This window comes from Phyllobates terribilis, unplaced genomic scaffold (genome assembly GCF_046119375.1).
Source record: "Phyllobates terribilis strain yellow unplaced genomic scaffold, ASM4611937v1 Scaffold_170__1_contigs__length_4071412, whole genome shotgun sequence".
NCBI classification, from domain to species: domain Eukaryota; kingdom Metazoa; phylum Chordata; class Amphibia; order Anura; family Dendrobatidae; genus Phyllobates; species Phyllobates terribilis.
The window spans coordinates 1,412,810-1,435,185 of NW_027362930.1; the positions used below are offsets into that span (position 1 = coordinate 1,412,810).

Below are 22,376 nucleotides of genomic sequence, written 5' to 3' on the forward strand. Positions count from 1 at the left end.
TAACAATGATCCATTTATCTCTAACGGGGAAGTGTGGCATTACACTTATCCCCTCCATTCTTTTATCCTGGCTTGCAGTCATTTTCCTTAGATATCCTTCAAAAAAAACTTTGTCAACAAAAACTATATCATAAACACCCCTCCTGGGGTAGTCCATTATCGCCAACACTTCTTCTGTCTTCAAACCAAAAAGATCCACAAGAACTTGACTCATCACATACCTAAAATCCTTTTGATCTCGAAAGTTCTCCTGAACAACCAAACGAATAGAATTCTGCACCTTAGCGAATTCAGGCACATGATCTTCCTCTCCTTCATGTGATGCTGCAGACATCTTCTTCACAAACAGGTTCTCCTCTTCTCAATAGAAACCTTCAACACCGAAGTGCCAGGTAGATGATCGCCTCCCGTTGCCCGGGGACTAATCCGACTCCCTAATAGCAGCAGGGAGGTGAAGCCCTGCTGAAAAACAGAGCGATCCCCCCAGGCCAAGGAGCCGGGTACCCCGAGCACCTCTCAGCCAAGACCAAGGCAGCAGCCGCTAGATCACTGCACTTGATCTTAGCCAAAAGGCCGAGAAGCGATAACCAGAATTGGTTTCAAACTACGGAGCCACCCAAGGATCCTGAAAAGTCCATTTGTGGAGATGAGCTCCTGGACTCCCGTTAAGAAGACATGTTGTCAACCTCTAGATCCCTTACATGCCTGCACTTTTCGGCTTGCTGCTGCTGCAATCCACGCGTTTTAGATCTGCATAACTCCACCTCTTTAAACACAGCACCTTCACCCCCTGCTGTTCCCACCCGCCTCAACACCGTTGGAAGGGAGGAGAACCAATTAAGGCGGGGGGTGGGGTGGAACGAGCAGCTGTCTACCCTTAGCAGGAGGGCTCCTGATTACATACCTCTCCTGCTGCTGCTGCTGCTGGCTGTCCAGCAGCAGACTGAAGGTGGCTGCTGCTGTGCACAGGTATATAAAGGCTCAGAGCCTATTATGACACGCGCAGCCAGCGTTCCATTGCCACATTCCATCTACTGCAGGCAGGATACCTGGCTGGCTGAATGTCGCTGAGAAGCTCACAGAGACCGCCATAAGCAACAGTTTAACAGAATGCCACAGACTAATCAACCAAACTTTTTGGGTTGGGTTCTCTTTTATAGTCTGCAGGCATTAAATGAAAGAAGTCAGTGTTCCAGCAGAAGGAGACAACGTTTCAGAAAAGGCATTTTAGCAAACCAAAAAAGAAATTTTAAGCGCAGCAGAGTAACCAGCGCACATACCTGTTAGCTCAGGTGAGTTTAAAAGGCTGCTGTTGATAACAAGGGCATTTGCTAAATAGATGGTGTGTGTGCAACAATATACTGAAAGGTCAATTATATTGTGCAGCTTATCTCACCACCTGTAGTTATTTAGGTGAAAGCTCCAAAATGCTTGCCTAATATGTCTGTTTATCCAAAAGGAAGTAAAAAGGGAGAGCTAGAAAGATAGCATTGCATCACATTATATGGCAATGCAATGCACAGTTGCTGAAGTTGAACCAAAATGAGCTTGTAATCTGGCTTCTGCAACTTTGAACATGAAAAATCCAATGAGGAGAAGAAAAGCAAAGCCAAAGAGTCCATCCCAAAATCCGACAAACAAGCAAAATGAACAAAAAACATTGAATTCAATTCTTTCTGATTTTAGAAACTGCATTAAAGAAGGGGTGCACCGGTCCTGGAGATACTGCAATACCAGGTCAATGCGTGGAGTGGACAGAGCAAGCTCTTTTTCCATCTCCCTGTTCTAAAAATCCATTTAATATATGGTCCCCAGATAGGGGACGTATCAGATATTAAACTGATAAGAACAGATACTACACTTGATCTTAGCCAAAAGGCCGAGAAGCGATAACCAGAATTGGTTTCAAACTACGGAGCCACCCAAGGATCCTGAAAAGTCCATTTGTGGAGATGAGCTCCTGGACTCCCGTTAAGAAGACATGTTGTCAACCTCTAGATCCCTTACATGCCTGCACTTTTCGGCTTGCTGCTGCTGCAATCCACGCGTTTTAGATCTGCATAACTCCACCTCTTTAAACACAGCACCTTCACCCCCTGCTGTTCCCACCCGCCTCAACACCGTTGGAAGGGAGGAGAACCAATTAAGGCGGGGGGTGGGGTGGAACGAGCAGCTGTCTATCTACCCTTAGCAGGAGGGCTCCTGATTACATACCTCTCCTGCTGCTGCTGCTGCTGGCTGTCCCGCAGCAGACTGAAGGTGGCTGCTGCTGTGCACAGGTATATAAAGGCTCAGAGCCTATTATGACACGCGCAGCCAGCGTTCCATTGCCACATTCCATCTACTGCAGGCAGGATACCTGGCTGGCTGAATGTCGCTGAGAAGCTCACAGAGACCGCCATAAGCAACAGTTTAACAGAATGCCACAGACTAATCAACCAAACTTTTTGGGTTGGGTTCTCTTTTATAGTCTGCAGGCATTAAATGAAAGAAGTCAGTGTTCCAGCAGAAGGAGACAACGTTTCAGAAAAGGCATTGTAGCAAACCAAAAAAGAAATTTTAAGCGCAGCAGAGTAACCAGCGCACATACCTGTTAGCTCAGGTGAGTTTAAAAGGCTGCTGTTGATAACAAGGGCATTTGCTAAATAGATGGTGTGTGTGCAACAATATACTGAAAGGTCAATTATATTGTGCAGCTTATCTCACCACCAGTAGTTATTTAGGTGAAAGCTCCAAAATGCTTGCCTAATATGTCTGTTTATCCAAAAGGAAGTAAAAAGGGAGAGCTAGAAAGATAGCATTGTATCACATTACATGGCAATGCAATGCACAGTTGCTGAAGTTGAACCAAAATGAGCTTGTAATCTGGCTTCTGCAACTTTGAACATGAAAAATCCAATGAGGAGAAGAAAAGCAAAGCCAAAGAGTCCATCCCAAAATCCGACAAACAAGCAAAATGAACAAAAAACATTGAATTCAATTCTTTCTGATTTTAGAAACTGCATTAAAGAAGGGGTGCACCGGTCCTGGAGATACTGCAATACCAGGTCAATGCGTGGAGTGGACAGAGCAAACTCTTTTTCCATCTCCCTGTTCTAAAAATCCATTTAATATATGGTCCCCAGATAGGGGACGTATCAGATATTAAACTGATAAGAACAGATACTACACTTGATCTTAGCCAAAAGGCCGAGAAGCGATAACCAGAATTGGTTTCAAACTACGGAGCCACCCAAGGATCCTGAAAAGTCCATTTGTGGAGATGAGCTCCTGGACTCCCGTTAAGAAGACATGTTGTCAACCTCTAGATCCCTTACATGCCTGCACTTTTCGGCTTGCTGCTGCTGCAATCCACGCGTTTTAGATCTGCATAACTCCACCTCTTTAAACACAGCACCTTCACCCCCTGCTGTTCCCACCCGCCTCAACACCGTTGGAAGGGAGGAGAACCAATTAAGGCGGGGGGTGGGGTGGAACGAGCAGCTGTCTACCCTTAGCAGGAGGGCTCCTGATTACATACCTCTCCTGCTGCTGCTGCTGGCTGTCCAGCAGCAGACTGAAGGTGGCTGCTGCTGTGCACAGGTATATAAAGGCTCAGAGCCTATTATGACACGCGCAGCCAGCGTTCCATTGCCACATTCCATCTACTGCAGGCAGGATACCTGGCTGGCTGAATGTCGCTGAGAAGCTCACAGAGACCGCCATAAGCAACAGTTTAACAGAATGCCACAGACTAATCAACCAAACTTTTTGGGTTGGGTTCTCTTTTATAGTCTGCAGGCATTAAATGAAAGAAGTCAGTGTTCCAGCAGAAGGAGACAACGTTTCAGAAAAGGCATTGTAGCAAACCAAAAAAGAAATTTTAAGCGCAGCAGAGTAACCAGCGCACATACCTGTTAGCTCAGGTGAGTTTAAAAGGCTGCTGTTGATAACAAGGGCATTTGCTAAATAGATGGTGTGTGTGCAACAATATACTGAAAGGTCAATTATATTGTGCAGCTTATCTCACCACCTGTAGTTATTTAGGTGAAAGCTCCAAAATGCTTGCCTAATATGTCTGTTTATCCAAAAGGAAGTAAAAAGGGAGAGCTAGAAAGATAGCATTGCATCACATTACATGGCAATGCAATGCACAGTTGCTGAAGTTGAACCAAAATGAGCTTGTAATCTGGCTTCTGCAACTTTGAACATGAAAAATCCAATGAGGAGAAGAAAAGCAAAGCCAAAGAGTCCATCCCAAAATCCGACAAACAAGCAAAATGAACAAAAAACATTGAATTCAATTCTTTCTGATTTTAGAAACTGCATTAAAGAAGGGGTGCACCGGTCCTGGAGATACTGCAATACCAGGTCAATGCGTGGAGTGGACAGAGCAAGCTCTTTTTCCATCTCCCTGTTCTAAAAATCCATTTAATATATGGTCCCCAGATAGGGGACGTATCAGATATTAAACTGATAAGAACAGATACTACACTTGATCTTAGCCAAAAGGCCGAGAAGCGATAACCAGAATTGGTTTCAAACTACGGAGCCACCCAAGGATCCTGAAAAGTCCATTTGTGGAGATGAGCTCCTGGACTCCCGTTAAGAAGACATGTTGTCAACCTCTAGATCCCTTACATGCCTGCACTTTTCGGCTTGCTGCTGCTGCAATCCACGCGTTTTAGATCTGCATAACTCCACCTCTTTAAACACAGCACCTTCACCCCCTGCTGTTCCCACCCGCCTCAACACCGTTGGAAGGGAGGAGAACCAATTAAGGCGGGGGGTGGGGTGGAACGAGCAGCTGTCTACCCTTAGCAGGAGGGCTCCTGATTACATACCTCTCCTGCTGCTGCTGCTGCTGGCTGTCCAGCAGCAGACTGAAGGTGGCTGCTGCTGTGCACAGGTATATAAAGGCTCAGAGCCTATTATGACACGCGCAGCCAGCGTTCCATTGCCACATTCCATCTACTGCAGGCAGGATACCTGGCTGGCTGAATGTCGCTGAGAAGCTCACAGAGACCGCCATAAGCAACAGTTTAACAGAATGCCACAGACTAATCAACCAAACTTTTTGGGTTGGGTTCTCTTTTATAGTCTGCAGGCATTAAATGAAAGAAGTCAGTGTTCCAGCAGAAGGAGACAACGTTTCAGAAAAGGCATTGTAGCAAACCAAAAAAGAAATTTTAAGCGCAGCAGAGTAACCAGCGCACATACCTGTTAGCTCAGGTGAGTTTAAAAGGCTGCTGTTGATAACAAGGGCATTTGCTAAATAGATGGTGTGTGTGCAACAATATACTGAAAGGTCAATTATATTGTGCAGCTTATCTCACCACCTGTAGTTATTTAGGTGAAAGCTCCAAAATGCTTGCCTAATATGTCTGTTTATCCAAAAGGAAGTAAAAAGGGAGAGCTAGAAAGATAGCATTGCATCACATTACATGGCAATGCAATGCACAGTTGCTGAAGTTGAACCAAAATGAGCTTGTAATCTGGCTTCTGCAACTTTGAACATGAAAAATCCAATGAGGAGAAGAAAAGCAAAGCCAAAGAGTCCATCCCAAAATCCGACAAACAAGCAAAATGAACAAAAAACATTGAATTCAATTCTTTCTGATTTTAGAAACTGCATTAAAGAAGGGGTGCACCGGTCCTGGAGATACTGCAATACCAGGTCAATGCGTGGAGTGGACAGAGCAAGCTCTTTTTCCATCTCCCTGTTCTAAAAATCCATTTAATATATGGTCCCCAGATAGGGGACGTATCAGATATTAAACTGATAAGAACAGATACTACACTTGATCTTAGCCAAAAGGCCGAGAAGCGATAACCAGAATTGGTTTCAAACTACGGAGCCACCCAAGGATCCTGAAAAGTCCATTTGTGGAGATGAGCTCCTGGACTCCCGTTAAGAAGACATGTTGTCAACCTCTAGATCCCTTACATGCCTGCACTTTTCGGCTTGCTGCTGCTGCAATCCACGCGTTTTAGATCTGCATAACTCCACCTCTTTAAACACAGCACCTTCACCCCCTGCTGTTCCCACCCGCCTCAACACCGTTGGAAGGGAGGAGAACCAATTAAGGCGGGGGGTGGGGTGGAACGAGCAGCTGTCTACCCTTAGCAGGAGGGCTCCTGATTACATACCTCTCCTGCTGCTGCTGCTGCTGGCTGTCCAGCAGCAGACTGAAGGTGGCTGCTGCTGTGCACAGGTATATAAAGGCTCAGAGCCTATTATGACACGCGCAGCCAGCGTTCCATTGCCACATTCCATCTACTGCAGGCAGGATACCTGGCTGGCTGAATGTCGCTGAGAAGCTCACAGAGACCGCCATAAGCAACAGTTTAACAGAATGCCACAGACTAATCAACCAAACTTTTTGGGTTGGGTTCTCTTTTATAGTCTGCAGGCATTAAATGAAAGAAGTCAGTGTTCCAGCAGAAGGAGACAACGTTTCAGAAAAGGCATTGTAGCAAACCACAAAAGAAATTTTAAGCGCAGCAGAGTAACCAGCGCACATACCTGTTAGCTCAGGTGAGTTTAAAAGGCTGCTGTTGATAACAAGGGCATTTGCTAAATAGATGGTGTGTGTGCAACAATATACTGAAAGGTCAATTATATTGTGCAGCTTATCTCACCACCTGTAGTTATTTAGGTGAAAGCTCCAAAATGCTTGCCTAATATGTCTGTTTATCCAAAAGGAAGTAAAAAGGGAGAGCTAGAAAGATAGCATTGCATCACATTACATGGCAATGCAATGCACAGTTGCTGAAGTTGAACCAAAATGAGCTTGTAATCTGGCTTCTGCAACTTTGAACATGAAAAATCCAATGAGGAGAAGAAAAGCAAAGCCAAAGAGTCCATCCCAAAATCCGACAAACAAGCAAAATGAACAAAAAACATTGAATTCAATTCTTTCTGATTTTAGAAACTGCATTAAAGAAGGGGTGCACCGGTCCTGGAGATACTGCAATACCAGGTCAATGCGTGGAGTGGACAGAGCAAGCTCTTTTTCCATCTCCCTGTTCTAAAAATCCATTTAATATATGGTCCCCAGATAGGGGACGTATCAGATATTAAACTGATAAGAACAGATACTACACTTGATCTTAGCCAAAAGGCCGAGAAGCGATAACCAGAATTGGTTTCAAACTACGGAGCCACCCAAGGATCCTGAAAAGTCCATTTGTGGAGATGAGCTCCTGGACTCCCGTTAAGAAGACATGTTGTCAACCTCTAGATCCCTTACATGCCTGCACTTTTCGGCTTGCTGCTGCTGCAATCCACGCGTTTTAGATCTGCATAACTCCACCTCTTTAAACACAGCACCTTCACCCCCTGCTGTTCCCACCCGCCTCAACACCATTGGAAGAGAGGAGAACCAATTAAGGCGGGGGGTGGGGTGGAACGAGCAGCTGTCTACCCTTAGCAGGAGGGCTCCTGATTACATACCTCTCCTGCTGCTGCTGCTGGCTGTCCAGCAGCAGACTGAAGGTGGCTGCTGCTGTGCACAGGTATATAAAGGCTCAGAGCCTATTATGACACGCGCAGCCAGCGTTCCATTGCCACATTCCATCTACTGCAGGCAGGATACCTGGCTGGCTGAATGTCGCTGAGAAGCTCACAGAGACCGCCATAAGCAACAGTTTAACAGAATGCCACAGACTAATCAACCAAACTTTTTGGGTTGGGTTCTCTTTTATAGTCTGCAGGCATTAAATGAAAGAAGTCAGTGTTCCAGCAGAAGGAGACAACGTTTCAGAAAAGGCATTGTAGCAAACCAAAAAAGAAATTTTAAGCGCAGCAGAGTAACCAGCGCACATACCTGTTAGCTCAGGTGAGTTTAAAAGGCTGCTGTTGATAACAAGGGCATTTGCTAAATAGATGGTGTGTGTGCAACAATATACTGAAAGGTCAATTATATTGTGCAGCTTATCTCACCACCTGTAGTTATTTAGGTGAAAGCTCCAAAATGCTTGCCTAATATGTCTGTTTATCCAAAAGGAAGTAAAAAGGGAGAGCTAGAAAGATAGCATTGCATCACATTACATGGCAATGCAATGCACAGTTGCTGAAGTTGAACCAAAATGAGCTTGTAATCTGGCTTCTGCAACTTTGAACATGAAAAATCCAATGAGGAGAAGAAAAGCAAAGCCAAAGAGTCCATCCCAAAATCCGACAAACAAGCAAAATGAACAAAAAACATTGAATTCAATTCTTTCTGATTTTAGAAACTGCATTAAAGAAGGGGTGCACCGGTCCTCGAGATACTGCAATACCAGGTCAATGCGTGGAGTGGACAGAGCAAGCTCTTTTTCCATCTCCCTGTTCTAAAAATCCATTTAATATATGGTCCCCAGATAGGGGACGTATCAGATATTAAACTGATAAGAACAGATACTACACTTGATCTTAGCCAAAAGGCCGAGAAGCGATAACCAGAATTGGTTTCAAACTACGGAGCCACCCAAGGATCCTGAAAAGTCCATTTGTGGAGATGAGCTCCTGGACTCCCGTTAAGAAGACATGTTGTCAACCTCTAGATCCCTTACATGCCTGCACTTTTCGGCTTGCTGCTGCTGCAATCCACGCGTTTTAGATCTGCATAACTCCACCTCTTTAAACACAGCACCTTCACCCCCTGCTGTTCCCACCCGCCTCAACACCGTTGGAAGGGAGGAGAACCAATTAAGGCGGGGGGTGGGGTGGAACGAGCAGCTGTCTACCCTTAGCAGGAGGGCTCCTGATTACATACCTCTCCTGCTGCTGCTGCTGCTGGCTGTCCAGCAGCAGACTGAAGGTGGCTGCTGCTGTGCACAGGTATATAAAGGCTCAGAGCCTATTATGACACGCGCAGCCAGCGTTCCATTGCCACATTCCATCTACTGCAGGCAGGATACCTGGCTGGCTGAATGTCGCTGAGAAGCTCACAGAGACCGCCATAAGCAACAGTTTAACAGAATGCCACAGACTAATCAACCAAACTTTTTGGGTTGGGTTCTCTTTTATAGTCTGCAGGCATTAAATGAAAGAAGTCAGTGTTCCAGCAGAAGGAGACAACGTTTCAGAAAAGGCATTGTAGCAAACCAAAAAAGAAATTTTAAGCGCAGCAGAGTAACCAGCGCACATACCTGTTAGCTCAGGTGAGTTTAAAAGGCTGCTGTTGATAACAAGGGCATTTGCTAAATAGATGGTGTGTGTGCAACAATATACTGAAAGGTCAATTATATTGTGCAGCTTATCTCACCACCTGTAGTTATTTAGGTGAAAGCTCCAAAATGCTTGCCTAATATGTCTGTTTATCCAAAAGGAAGTAAAAAGGGAGAGCTAGAAAGATAGCATTGCATCACATTACATGGCAATGCAATGCACAGTTGCTGAAGTTGAACCAAAATGAGCTTGTAATCTGGCTTCTGCAACTTTGAACATGAAAAATCCAATGAGGAGAAGAAAAGCAAAGCCAAAGAGTCCATCCCAAAATCCGACAAACAAGCAAAATGAACAAAAAACATTGAATTCAATTCTTTCTGATTTTAGAAACTGCATTAAAGAAGGGGTGCACCGGTCCTGGAGATACTGCAATACCAGGTCAATGCGTGGAGTGGACAGAGCAAGCTCTTTTTCCATCTCCCTGTTCTAAAAATCCATTTAATATATGGTCCCCAGATAGGGGACGTATCAGATATTAAACTGATAAGAACAGATACTACACTTGATCTTAGCCAAAAGGCCGAGAAGCGATAACCAGAATTGGTTTCAATCTACGGAGCCACCCAAGGATCCTGAAAAGTCCATTTGTGGAGATGAGCTCCTGGACTCCCGTTAAGAAGACATGTTGTCAACCTCTAGATCCCTTACATGCCTGCACTTTTCGGCTTGCTGCTGCTGCAATCCACGCGTTTTAGATCTGCATAACTCCACCTCTTTAAACACAGCACCTTCACCCCCTGCTGTTCCCACCCGCCTCAACACCGTTGGAAGGGAGGAGAACCAATTAAGGCGGGGGGTGGGGTGGAACGAGCAGCTGTCTACCCTTAGCAGGAGGGCTCCTGATTACATACCTCTCCTGCTGCTGCTGCTGCTGGCTGTCCAGCAGCAGACTGAAGGTGGCTGCTGCTGTGCACAGGTATATAAAGGCTCAGAGCCTATTATGACACGCGCAGCCAGCGTTCCATTGCCACATTCCATCTACTGCAGGCACGATACCTGGCTGGCTGAATGTCGCTGAGAAGCTCACAGAGACCGCCATAAGCAACAGTTTAACAGAATGCCACAGACTAATCAACCAAACTTTTTGGGTTGGGTTCTCTTTTATAGTCTGCAGGCATTAAATGAAAGAAGTCAGTGTTCCAGCAGAAGGAGACAACGTTTCAGAAAAGGCATTGTAGCAAACCAAAAAAGAAATTTTAAGCGCAGCAGAGTAACCAGCGCACATACCTGTTAGCTCAGGTGAGTTTAAAAGGCTGCTGTTGATAACAAGGGCATTTGCTAAATAGATGGTGTGTGTGCAACAATATACTGAAAGGTCAATTATATTGTGCAGCTTATCTCACCACCTGTAGTTATTTAGGTGAAAGCTCCAAAATGCTTGCCTAATATGTCTGTTTATCCAAAAGGAAGTAAAAAGGGAGAGCTAGAAAGATAGCATTGCATCACATTACATGGCAATGCAATGCACAGTTGCTGAAGTTGAACCAAAATGAGCTTGTAATCTGGCTTCTGCAACTTTGAACATGAAAAATCCAATGAGGAGAAGAAAAGCAAAGCCAAAGAGTCCATCCCAAAATCCGACAAACAAGCAAAATGAACAAAAAACATTGAATTCAATTCTTTCTGATTTTAGAAACTGCATTAAAGAAGGGGTGCACCGGTCCTCGAGATACTGCAATACCAGGTCAATGCGTGGAGTGGACAGAGCAAGCTCTTTTTCCATCTCCCTGTTCTAAAAATCCATTTAATATATGGTCCCCAGATAGGGGACGTATCAGATATTAAACTGATAAGAACAGATACTACACTTGATCTTAGCCAAAAGGCCGAGAAGCGATAACCAGAATTGGTTTCAAACTACGGAGCCACCCAAGGATCCTGAAAAGTCCATTTGTGGAGATGAGCTCCTGGACTCCCGTTAAGAAGACATGTTGTCAACCTCTAGATCCCTTACATGCCTGCACTTTTCGGCTTGCTGCTGCTGCAATCCACGCGTTTTAGATCTGCATAACTCCACCTCTTTAAACACAGCACCTTCACCCCCTGCTGTTCCCACCCGCCTCAACACCGTTGGAAGGGAGGAGAACCAATTAAGGCGGGGGGTGGGGTGGAACGAGCAGCTGTCTACCCTTAGCAGGAGGGCTCCTGATTACATACCTCTCCTGCTGCTGCTGCTGCTGGCTGTCCAGCAGCAGACTGAAGGTGGCTGCTGCTGTGCACAGGTATATAAAGGCTCAGAGCCTATTATGACACGCGCAGCCAGCGTTCCATTGCCACATTCCATCTACTGCAGGCAGGATACCTGGCTGGCTGAATGTCGCTGAGAAGCTCACAGAGACCGCCATAAGCAACAGTTTAACAGAATGCCACAGACTAATCAACCAAACTTTTTGGGTTGGGTTCTCTTTTATAGTCTGCAGGCATTAAATGAAAGAAGTCAGTGTTCCAGCAGAAGGAGACAACGTTTCAGAAAAGGCATTGTAGCAAACCAAAAAAGAAATTTTAAGCGCAGCAGAGTAACCAGCGCACATACCTGTTAGCTCAGGTGAGTTTAAAAGGCTGCTGTTGATAACAAGGGCATTTGCTAAATAGATGGTGTGTGTGCAACAATATACTGAAAGGTCAATTATATTGTGCAGCTTATCTCACCACCTGTAGTTATTTAGGTGAAAGCTCCAAAATGCTTGCCTAATATGTCTGTTTATCCAAAAGGAAGTAAAAAGGGAGAGCTAGAAAGATAGCATTGCATCACATTACATGGCAATGCAATGCACAGTTGCTGAAGTTGAACCAAAATGAGCTTGTAATCTGGCTTCTGCAACTTTGAACATGAAAAATCCAATGAGGAGAAGAAAAGCAAAGCCAAAGAGTCCATCCCAAAATCCGACAAACAAGCAAAATGAACAAAAAACATTGAATTCAATTCTTTCTGATTTTAGAAACTGCATTAAAGAAGGGGTGCACCGGTCCTGGAGATACTGCAATACCAGGTCAATGCGTGGAGTGGACAGAGCAAGCTCTTTTTCCATCTCCCTGTTCTAAAAATCCATTTAATATATGGTCCCCAGATAGGGGACGTATCAGATATTAAACTGATAAGAACAGATACTACACTTGATCTTAGCCAAAAGGCCGAGAAGCGATAACCAGAATTGGTTTCAATCTACGGAGCCACCCAAGGATCCTGAAAAGTCCATTTGTGGAGATGAGCTCCTGGACTCCCGTTAAGAAGACATGTTGTCAACCTCTAGATCCCTTACATGCCTGCACTTTTCGGCTTGCTGCTGCTGCAATCCACGCGTTTTAGATCTGCATAACTCCACCTCTTTAAACACAGCACCTTCACCCCCTGCTGTTCCCACCCGCCTCAACACCGTTGGAAGGGAGGAGAACCAATTAAGGCGGGGGGTGGGGTGGAACGAGCAGCTGTCTACCCTTAGCAGGAGGGCTCCTGATTACATACCTCTCCTGCTGCTGCTGCTGCTGGCTGTCCAGCAGCAGACTGAAGGTGGCTGCTGCTGTGCACAGGTATATAAAGGCTCAGAGCCTATTATGACACGCGCAGCCAGCGTTCCATTGCCACATTCCATCTACTGCAGGCACGATACCTGGCTGGCTGAATGTCGCTGAGAAGCTCACAGAGACCGCCATAAGCAACAGTTTAACAGAATGCCACAGACTAATCAACCAAACGTTTTGGGTTGGGTTCTCTTTTATAGTCTGCAGGCATTAAATGAAAGAAGTCAGTGTTCCAGCAGAAGGAGACAACGTTTCAGAAAAGGCATTGTAGCAAACCAAAAAAGAAATTTTAAGCGCAGCAGAGTAACCAGCGCACATACCTGTTAGCTCAGGTGAGTTTAAAAGGCTGCTGTTGATAACAAGGGCATTTGCTAAATAGATGGTGTGTGTGCAACAATATACTGAAAGGTCAATTATATTGTGCAGCTTATCTCACCACCTGTAGTTATTTAGGTGAAAGCTCCAAAATGCTTGCCTAATATGTCTGTTTATCCAAAAGGAAGTAAAAAGGGAGAGCTAGAAAGATAGCATTGCATCACATTACATGGCAATGCAATGCACAGTTGCTGAAGTTGAACCAAAATGAGCTTGTAATCTGGCTTCTGCAACTTTGAACATGAAAAATCCAATGAGGAGAAGAAAAGCAAAGCCAAAGAGTCCATCCCAAAATCCGACAAACAAGCAAAATGAACAAAAAACATTGAATTCAATTCTTTCTGATTTTAGAAACTGCATTAAAGAAGGGGTGCACCGGTCCTGGAGATACTGCAATACCAGGTCAATGCGTGGAGTGGACAGAGCAAGCTCTTTTTCCATCTCCCTGTTCTAAAAATCCATTTAATATATGGTCCCCAGATAGGGGACGTATCAGATATTAAACTGATAAGAACAGATACTACACTTGATCTTAGCCAAAAGGCCGAGAAGCGATAACCAGAATTGGTTTCAAACTACGGAGCCACCCAAGGATCCTGAAAAGTCCATTTGTGGAGATGAGCTCCTGGACTCCCGTTAAGAAGACATGTTGTCAACCTCTAGATCCCTTACATGCCTGCACTTTTCGGCTTGCTGCTGCTGCAATCCACGCGTTTTAGATCTGCATAACTCCACCTCTTTAAACACAGCACCTTCACCCCCTGCTGTTCCCACCCGCCTCAACACCGTTGGAAGGGAGGAGAACCAATTAAGGCGGGGGGTGGGGTGGAACGAGCAGCTGTCTACCCTTAGCAGGAGGGCTCCTGATTACATACCTCTCCTGCTGCTGCTGCTGCTGGCTGTCCAGCAGCAGACTGAAGGTGGCTGCTGCTGTGCACAGGTATATAAAGGCTCAGAGCCTATTATGACACGCGCAGCCAGCGTTCCATTGCCACATTCCATCTACTGCAGGCAGGATACCTGGCTGGCTGAATGTCGCTGAGAAGCTCACAGAGACCGCCATAAGCAACAGTTTAACAGAATGCCACAGACTAATCAACCAAACTTTTTGGGTTGGGTTCTCTTTTATAGTCTGCAGGCATTAAATGAAAGAAGTCAGTGTTCCAGCAGAAGGAGACAACGTTTCAGAAAAGGCATTGTAGCAAACCAAAAAAGAAATTTTAAGCGCAGCAGAGTAACCAGCGCACATACCTGTTAGCTCAGGTGAGTTTAAAAGGCTGCTGTTGATAACAAGGGCATTTGCTAAATAGATGGTGTGTGTGCAACAATATACTGAAAGGTCAATTATATTGTGCAGCTTATCTCACCACCTGTAGTTATTTAGGTGAAAGCTCCAAAATGCTTGCCTAATATGTCTGTTTATCCAAAAGGAAGTAAAAAGGGAGAGCTAGAAAGATAGCATTGCATCACATTACATGGCAATGCAATGCACAGTTGCTGAAGTTGAACCAAAATGAGCTTGTAATCTGGCTTCTGCAACTTTGAACATGAAAAATCCAATGAGGAGAAGAAAAGCAAAGCCAAAGAGTCCATCCCAAAATCCGACAAACAAGCAAAATGAACAAAAAACATTGAATTCAATTCTTTCTGATTTTAGAAACTGCATTAAAGAAGGGGTGCACCGGTCCTGGAGATACTGCAATACCAGGTCAATGCGTGGAGTGGACAGAGCAAGCTCTTTTTCCATCTCCCTGTTCTAAAAATCCATTTAATATATGGTCCCCAGATAGGGGACGTATCAGATATTAAACTGATAAGAACAGATACTACACTTGATCTTAGCCAAAAGGCCGAGAAGCGATAACCAGAATTGGTTTCAAACTACGGAGCCACCCAAGGATCCTGAAAAGTCCATTTGTGGAGATGAGCTCCTGGACTCCCGTTAAGAAGACATGTTGTCAACCTCTAGATCCCTTACATGCCTGCACTTTTCGGCTTGCTGCTGCTGCAATCCACGCGTTTTAGATCTGCATAACTCCACCTCTTTAAACACAGCACCTTCACCCCCTGCTGTTCCCACCCGCCTCAACACCGTTGGAAGGGAGGAGAACCAATTAAGGCGGGGGGTGGGGTGGAACGAGCAGCTGTCTACCCTTAGCAGGAGGGCTCCTGATTACATACCTCTCCTGCTGCTGCTGCTGCTGGCTGTCCAGCAGCAGACTGAAGGTGGCTGCTGCTGTGCACAGGTATATAAAGGCTCAGAGCCTATTATGACACGCGCAGCCAGCGTTCCATTGCCACATTCCATCTACTGCAGGCAGGATACCTGGCTGGCTGAATGTCGCTGAGAAGCTCACAGAGACCGCCATAAGCAACAGTTTAACAGAATGCCACAGACTAATCAACCAAACTTTTTGGGTTGGGTTCTCTTTTATAGTCTGCAGGCATTAAATGAAAGAAGTCAGTGTTCCAGCAGAAGGAGACAACGTTTCAGAAAAGGCATTGTAGCAAACCAAAAAAGAAATTTTAAGCGCAGCAGAGTAACCAGCGCACATACCTGTTAGCTCAGGTGAGTTTAAAAGGCTGCTGTTGATAACAAGGGCTTTTGCTAAATAGATGGTGTGTGTGCAACAATATACTGAAAGGTCAATTATATTGTGCAGCTTATCTCACCACCTGTAGTTATTTAGGTGAAAGCTCCAAAATGCTTGCCTAATATGTCAGTTTATCCAAAAGGAAGTAAAAAGGGAGAGCTAGAAAGATAGCATTGCATCACATTACATGGCAATGCAATGCACAGTTGCTGAAGTTGAACCAAAATGAGCTTGTAATCTGGCTTCTGCAACTTTGAACATGAAAAATCCAATGAGGAGAAGAAAAGCAAAGCCAAAGAGTCCATCCCAAAATCCGACAAACAAGCAAAATGAACAAAAAACATTGAATTCAATTCTTTCTGATTTTAGAAACTGCATTAAAGAAGGGGTGCACCGGTCCTGGAGATACTGCAATACCAGGTCAATGCGTGGAGTGGACAGAGCAAGCTCTTTTTCCATCTCCCTGTTCTAAAAATCCATTTAATATATGGTCCCCAGATAGGGGACGTATCAGATATTAAACTGATAAGAACAGATTTTTTTTTTTTTTTTTTTCTTTTTAACCAAATCAGATAGGCCGGAGCATAAGCTCAATCAAATTGACTTACAAAAGCCTTTCATTGACACTTAGCCTTTCATCACACTTGGTATATAATCAAAAATAAAACCAAACCTTATCATCAGGTACATTATACACTACTAATTAAACTTTACCAAAAACCTCCACTTTTTAAACTTCCAGATCCCTTCAGCATCTATAATACTTCCACGTTCCTGATCCCAGAGGTATATTACATACATACGTGACAGAATCAATCTCAAACATTCATTAAATGACATTTTCTTCCTTTTAAAAACTAACAAATTCCTCGCATCCCACAAACTTTCAATTACACACACCACCAACAACCATAAAATCCTATCCTTAATTCTACTACATGCACCCATCCCAAACATAGCAAGTTTTCAATTAACATACTTTACACCCACCAATTCCTTGCAAAGTCCCCCTATACCCTTCCATACATCATATGCAAAATCACAATCCCATACCATATGTCTAACATGCTCTCTCAAACCACATCCATCCCTCGGGCATTCCTCAGATTTAACTAAATCCCTCTTCTTTTGCACATCTCTAACAGGCAAAATGTCATGCAATATCATCCAAGCGATATCTCTCTGTCTGTTAGTCACACCATCTATACTTAATTTTCTCCACATCTCGGTTACTTCCTCCCCTCTCAACCCATTGATATTACATACCACCTCACGCTCACGCACCATCCTAATGACTTTCTTCTTTTGCCTAAAATCACTCATGTTAACGGACAACAAATCATACTTCCTTACAAATTTCTCAACACAACCATACCATACAGGACACTTAAAAGCAACAGGCACTCTAGCATCCCTTTTGACCCACTTTAAGCCATAAAGCATCCATCCAGCCGAATACTTCATCATATAAGCACACTTATTACTTTTCCCTAGAACCACCACCACCATTTTCACGTAACTAATCCCTAAAAAGAAATCAATATTTGGAAAATCCAAACCACCATTTACACATAACTTATAGACATATTCCCGTTTCAATTTCTCCATGCGACTTCCCCAAAGAAAATTAAAGATGAATTTCTCAGTTTTCCTAATTTTCTTAAAAGCAGCAGGATATACATTCGCAACAAACAACAAAATAGGCAAAATAACCGCCTTAATAATCAGAACTTTCCCAGTCAGAGTTAATTCTCTCATTCGCCAAAAATTCAACTTGCGCACCACTCTCACCCCACAATCTTCCCAACTCTCATTTCCTTTCAAATCATCATTAAACTTAATCCCAAGCACCTTTATTGCACCATCCTCACACCTCACACCATTCATCCATACATTCCTCTCACCAAAACATTTAAAGGAACTCTTAGTCCAATTGACCTTAAAAGCTGAGACACTACAAAACAAACTTAATATCAACCTTGCCCTACTCATCGCAGCCATATTCCCACTCACAATCACTACATCATCCATGTAACCTAGAATTCTCACATCCTTTCCATTACTCCCAGGAATCATCACACCTCTCATAACCTTATCCTTCCTAACCATACACATCAACACTTCAATCACACTAATAAACAAAAAAGGGGACATAGGGCACCCCTGACGCACTCCTGATTTAATTCTCACTTTCTCACTCAACCACCCATTCACCAAAAATTCACTTGAAACATTACAATACAAACTCCTAACACAGTTTACAAAATTCCTGGAATAACCCATCTTAGACAAAACCTTAAACATAAAGCTATGTGACACACGGTCAAAAGCTTTTTCAAAATCAACCGAAAACAACAAACATTTCTGCTTACGACTCATACAATCCCCAATCACATCACGCAACAACACCAAATTTTCAGTCATACTTCTCCCAGGCACTGCACACACTTGATCTTCATCCACCACACCGCCAATCACTTCCCGCATCCGGCTAGCCAACAATTTACTAAACACCTTATAGTCTGCATTCAAAAGGGTGATTGGCCTCCAATTCCCCAAATCCTTTTTATCACCTTTCTTATGAACCAAAACCACCACCCCATCTCTCATAGATTCACTCAACATATTCTCCGTGAACATATACTGGCACACCTCCAATAAGTCATTTCCCATCGTGTCCCATTCCTTAACATATAACTCCACGGGCAGTCCATCCTTCCCAGGTGTTTTATTCTTACTCGCAGACATCACCACTTTTTTAACTTCATCCAACACAATTACATCATCCAATATTTCACGTTCATCCTCACCCAAACAACCTTCTAATCACCCCAAAGCATCAGTCAACATCCTATCATCAACCCATTTTTCCCCATACAACTCCTTATAAAACAACACCACCTCCTGCATCACATCCTTCCCACTCACACACACCCCATCACCATTCACCACCTCATCCATATCTACTTTCTTCCCAAAAACTTTTTTGAAAAAAAACCTTGTGCATTTCTCATTTTTCTCCAAATGTTCAATCTTAGAACGGTAAATAATTTCTTTCCCTTTACCCTCAATATATTTCTTAATCTCTTCTTTCACTTGACACATCAAAACATCCACATCCACTCCAATCATCCTTAACTTCCTCAGCCACTCCAGTCTAGAGCTTAAATCATTAAATTTTACTCTATTCATTGCTGCTTTCCTCCTGCCCCTTTTTCTAAAGAAAAAACCAATCTCACTCTTCATCCAGTCCCACCACTCAAGCACATTCCTGAAATCACTTTTTTTATCCCTCCACCTAACATACATTCGCCTAAAATCACACATGATCCTATTATCTTCCAGCAAACGCACATTAAGTTTCCACACGCCACCACCATATACAAAGGAAATCTTACCTTCTAGACGTGCCCTCAAACACACATGGTCAGAGAAGGGAACATCTTCCTGCTGGAAATTCCTACAAATAACATTTTGTGAAGAAAAGAAGATACGGTCTATTCTAGACTCTATGCCTCCCCTGTCGGCCTTATAGGTCGCAGGAGGTGGATTACCTAAAAAAACTTCCGCAGCATCCTGTAAGGAAAAATCCGCCACAAGACTCTTGAGTCTTTTACCTGTAACATCCATCTTATCCCCCTCCGTCACACAATTGAAATCTCCAACAAAAATTATTGGCATTTTGCCAGATAAAAAAAAACATAATTTCTCGAAAATTTCCAGCCTCTCCCCTTTATCTATTGGTGCATACATATTTACCACCCTAACCCTCCACCCCCTACAATTTAACTCACATATTACACACCTCCCCGCCTCCACCACCATGTAACTTTCTATCTTAACACTATAACCCTTCACCAAAACACCTACCCCACAATTTTTATTACATACAGAACCAGACCACACACTTTGACCTAAAGGCCATGCATTTTCACTTAAGGGATCGGAGATCCCACACTCCTGGACACAGTATACGTCCGCATCCAAGTTGCTCAAGTAGTCCAAAATTGCCACTTTTCTCGACTCAGATTTAATCAGCCGAACATTTAGCGACAAGATGCTGAGAGCAACTTGGGCACCCATCTATTAATTTGATGTGGCAGGTCACGACAACATGCCCACCTGTACATCATCCTAACCCTTCTGGGGGTAGGACGCTGGACGTGCAGATATCGTAGTTTGTGCCTTCCCCCAAAAAAGACACATCTTGGGGATCGGATGCAGTAGGGTACACCCGGGCTGGACTCACACTGCAATCACTTAAAGGGGAAAAGGATGGTTCAGTTTTCTTCTTTTTCTTCACTGAAGCGCCTCCATCTTCATCTGAACTATAATCCCGCCGCTGGGGGTCAAAGTCCCCCTGACCTCCCTCCTCCTCAAGGTCAGAAACGACATCGCTCCAGGCCACATGCGGTGTTCTGGTCAGATCAGACTCCTCTTCCCCCTGCAATGTAACCATCATGTCTGGAATTTCAGCCTCCAGATCCTCCACCGGGGCCACTTCCATGCCTATACGATCATCAGTTATCGTCTCAGACTCACTGACATCTGAAGCCACAGACGCGGCCCTCTGCACCGGTGGCTCAGGTGCCAGCTCCATATTTCCTCTTACATTCACACGAACCAGTTCTGGAAAAGCAACCCGAGCCTCCTCCTCATCCAGGAAAGCCAGAGTAGATATCGGAGCAGTCGGAGTTGGAGCAGTCGGAGTTGTAGCTGTGGGTGCAGGAGATTCATTTCTTCTCCTTCCCCTTCCCGCTGCCCCCGCATATGAACCAGGATGGAATATACAGTCTCTGAAGGCATGCCCCTTCTCTCCACAGAGGTTACAGACTATTTCATTTTTGCAATTATTGGAAGAATGACCCACCTCATTGCACTTCCTGCAAATAATCTGTCTGATGTCGCATGCTTCCTGAGTATGGCCATACCTCCTACAATGACGACAAAACCTGGGCGCATTGGGGAAGAACAGGTAACCCCGCTCACTCCCAATGGAAAAATTTGATGGAGGATAATGTATACCCCCTGGTTCATCAGGACTTTCCCGGAACTTGACCATGAAACGATATTTACCGGTCCATAGTTCCTCCTCATTCATGACTTTTACTGCCACCTTGGTAATATAGCAGTGCCTATTTAGAAAGGCATAAATCAAAGCCAAGTCCACATGTGGGTTGTACATGAAAACAGTCAGAGGTACCTCTTTGGAGCAATACAAGATGACAAAAGTCAGCCCATCCAAATATTGATTGTCCAGATTCTTTTTCAAACAATCATAGAAATTGTTGCAAACAGCCATAGAAGTAAATACAAGATTATACTTGCTTTTGAATTGCTGGAGGCACAAGATTTCTTCCTTCTTCACTTCAAGGAGTCCAAACAAAATCTCCTTCACCACGAAGCTGAGGGTAAAGATTCCTTCTTTGCCTTCTTCCACATCAATCTGGATTCCAAACTTCACTCGAGCCTCACCGGGCCCAGCGTATCGAATGCGTCCCATTATCGCTAGTCGTGTCTACTGGCCAACTCCTTATAGCAGCAAGTGGCTTAAGCCATAAAATGGCGATGCCACAGGGCCAAGAGTTAACGCACAGACAGCCAAATGACTAGACCCATTACAGATCTGAGCCAAAAGGCCGAGAAGCGATAACCAGAATTGGTTTCAAACTACGGAGCCACCCAAGGATCCTGAAAAGTCCATTTGTGGAGATGAGCTCCTGGACTCCCGTTAAGAAGACATGTTGTCAACCTCTAGATCCCTTACATGCCTGCACTTTTCGGCTTGCTGCTGCTGCAATCCACGCGTTTTAGACCTGCATAACTCCACCTCTTTAAACACAGCACCTTCACCCCCTGCTGTTCCCACCCGCCTCAACACCGTTGGAAGGGAGGAGAACCAATTAAGGCGGGGGGTGGGGTGGAACGAGCAGCTGTCTACCCTTAGCAGGAGGGCTCCTGATTACATACCTCTCCTGCTGCTGCTGCTGCTGGCTGTCCAGCAGCAGACTGAAGGTGGCTGCTGCTGTGCACAGGTATATAAAGGCTCAGAGCCTATTATGACACGCGCAGCCAGCGTTCCATTGCCACATTCCATCTACTGCAGGCAGGATACCTGGCTGGCTGAATGTCGCTGAGAAGCTCACAGAGACCGCCATAAGCAACAGTTTAACAGAATGCCACAGACTAATCAACCAAACTTTTTGGGTTGGGTTCTCTTTTATAGTCTGCAGGCATTAAATGAAAGAAGTCAGTGTTCCAGCAGAAGGAGACAACGTTTCAGAAAAGGCATTGTAGCAAACCAAAAAAGAAATTTTAAGCGCAGCAGAGTAACCAGCGCACATACCTGTTAGCTCAGGTGAGTTTAAAAGGCTGCTGTTGATAACAAGGGCATTTGCTAAATAGATGGTGTGTGTGCAACAATATACTGAAAGGTCAATTATATTGTGCAGCTTATCTCACCACCTGTAGTTATTTAGGTGAAAGCTCCAAAATGCTTGCCTAATATGTCTGTTTATCCAAAAGGAAGTAAAAAGGGAGAGCTAGAAAGATAGCATTGCATCACATTACATGGCAATGCAATGCACAGTTGCTGAAGTTGAACCAAAATGAGCTTGTAATCTGGCTTCTGCAACTTTGAACATGAAAAATCCAATGAGGAGAAGAAAAGCAAAGCCAAAGAGTCCATCCCAAAA

At 44.3% G+C, this 22,376-nt stretch overlaps 12 non-coding genes across 12 annotated transcripts; all 12 read right to left on the bottom strand.

Moving 5' to 3' along the window:
* Positions 1 to 1,700: 1,700 nt before the first annotated feature.
* LOC141212267 (U2 spliceosomal RNA) lies at positions 1,701 to 1,891 on the bottom strand. Its single transcript, XR_012282080.1, has one exon. It is a non-coding gene; the product is annotated as a U2 spliceosomal RNA (small nuclear RNA).
* Positions 1,892 to 3,010: 1,119 nt separating this feature from the next.
* Positions 3,011 to 3,201, bottom strand: LOC141211499 (U2 spliceosomal RNA). Its single transcript, XR_012281472.1, has one exon. It is a non-coding gene; the product is annotated as a U2 spliceosomal RNA (small nuclear RNA).
* A 1,112-nt stretch (positions 3,202 to 4,313) lies between these two features.
* On the bottom strand, positions 4,314 to 4,504 carry LOC141212269 (U2 spliceosomal RNA). The gene has a single exon (XR_012282082.1). It is a non-coding gene; the product is annotated as a U2 spliceosomal RNA (small nuclear RNA).
* A 1,115-nt stretch (positions 4,505 to 5,619) lies between these two features.
* On the bottom strand, positions 5,620 to 5,810 carry LOC141212270 (U2 spliceosomal RNA). The gene has a single exon (XR_012282083.1). It is a non-coding gene; the product is annotated as a U2 spliceosomal RNA (small nuclear RNA).
* Positions 5,811 to 6,925: 1,115 nt separating this feature from the next.
* On the bottom strand, positions 6,926 to 7,116 carry LOC141212271 (U2 spliceosomal RNA). The gene has a single exon (XR_012282084.1). It is a non-coding gene; the product is annotated as a U2 spliceosomal RNA (small nuclear RNA).
* A 1,112-nt stretch (positions 7,117 to 8,228) lies between these two features.
* On the bottom strand, positions 8,229 to 8,419 carry LOC141211557 (U2 spliceosomal RNA). The gene has a single exon (XR_012281528.1). It is a non-coding gene; the product is annotated as a U2 spliceosomal RNA (small nuclear RNA).
* Positions 8,420 to 9,534: 1,115 nt separating this feature from the next.
* On the bottom strand, positions 9,535 to 9,725 carry LOC141212272 (U2 spliceosomal RNA). Its single transcript, XR_012282085.1, has one exon. It is a non-coding gene; the product is annotated as a U2 spliceosomal RNA (small nuclear RNA).
* Positions 9,726 to 10,840: 1,115 nt separating this feature from the next.
* Positions 10,841 to 11,031, bottom strand: LOC141211558 (U2 spliceosomal RNA). The gene has a single exon (XR_012281529.1). It is a non-coding gene; the product is annotated as a U2 spliceosomal RNA (small nuclear RNA).
* Positions 11,032 to 12,146: 1,115 nt separating this feature from the next.
* LOC141212273 (U2 spliceosomal RNA) lies at positions 12,147 to 12,337 on the bottom strand. Its single transcript, XR_012282086.1, has one exon. It is a non-coding gene; the product is annotated as a U2 spliceosomal RNA (small nuclear RNA).
* A 1,115-nt stretch (positions 12,338 to 13,452) lies between these two features.
* LOC141212274 (U2 spliceosomal RNA) lies at positions 13,453 to 13,643 on the bottom strand. Its single transcript, XR_012282087.1, has one exon. It is a non-coding gene; the product is annotated as a U2 spliceosomal RNA (small nuclear RNA).
* A 1,115-nt stretch (positions 13,644 to 14,758) lies between these two features.
* Positions 14,759 to 14,949, bottom strand: LOC141212275 (U2 spliceosomal RNA). Its single transcript, XR_012282088.1, has one exon. It is a non-coding gene; the product is annotated as a U2 spliceosomal RNA (small nuclear RNA).
* Positions 14,950 to 16,064: 1,115 nt separating this feature from the next.
* LOC141211709 (U2 spliceosomal RNA) lies at positions 16,065 to 16,255 on the bottom strand. The gene has a single exon (XR_012281650.1). It is a non-coding gene; the product is annotated as a U2 spliceosomal RNA (small nuclear RNA).
* Positions 16,256 to 22,376: the final 6,121 nt, after the last annotated feature.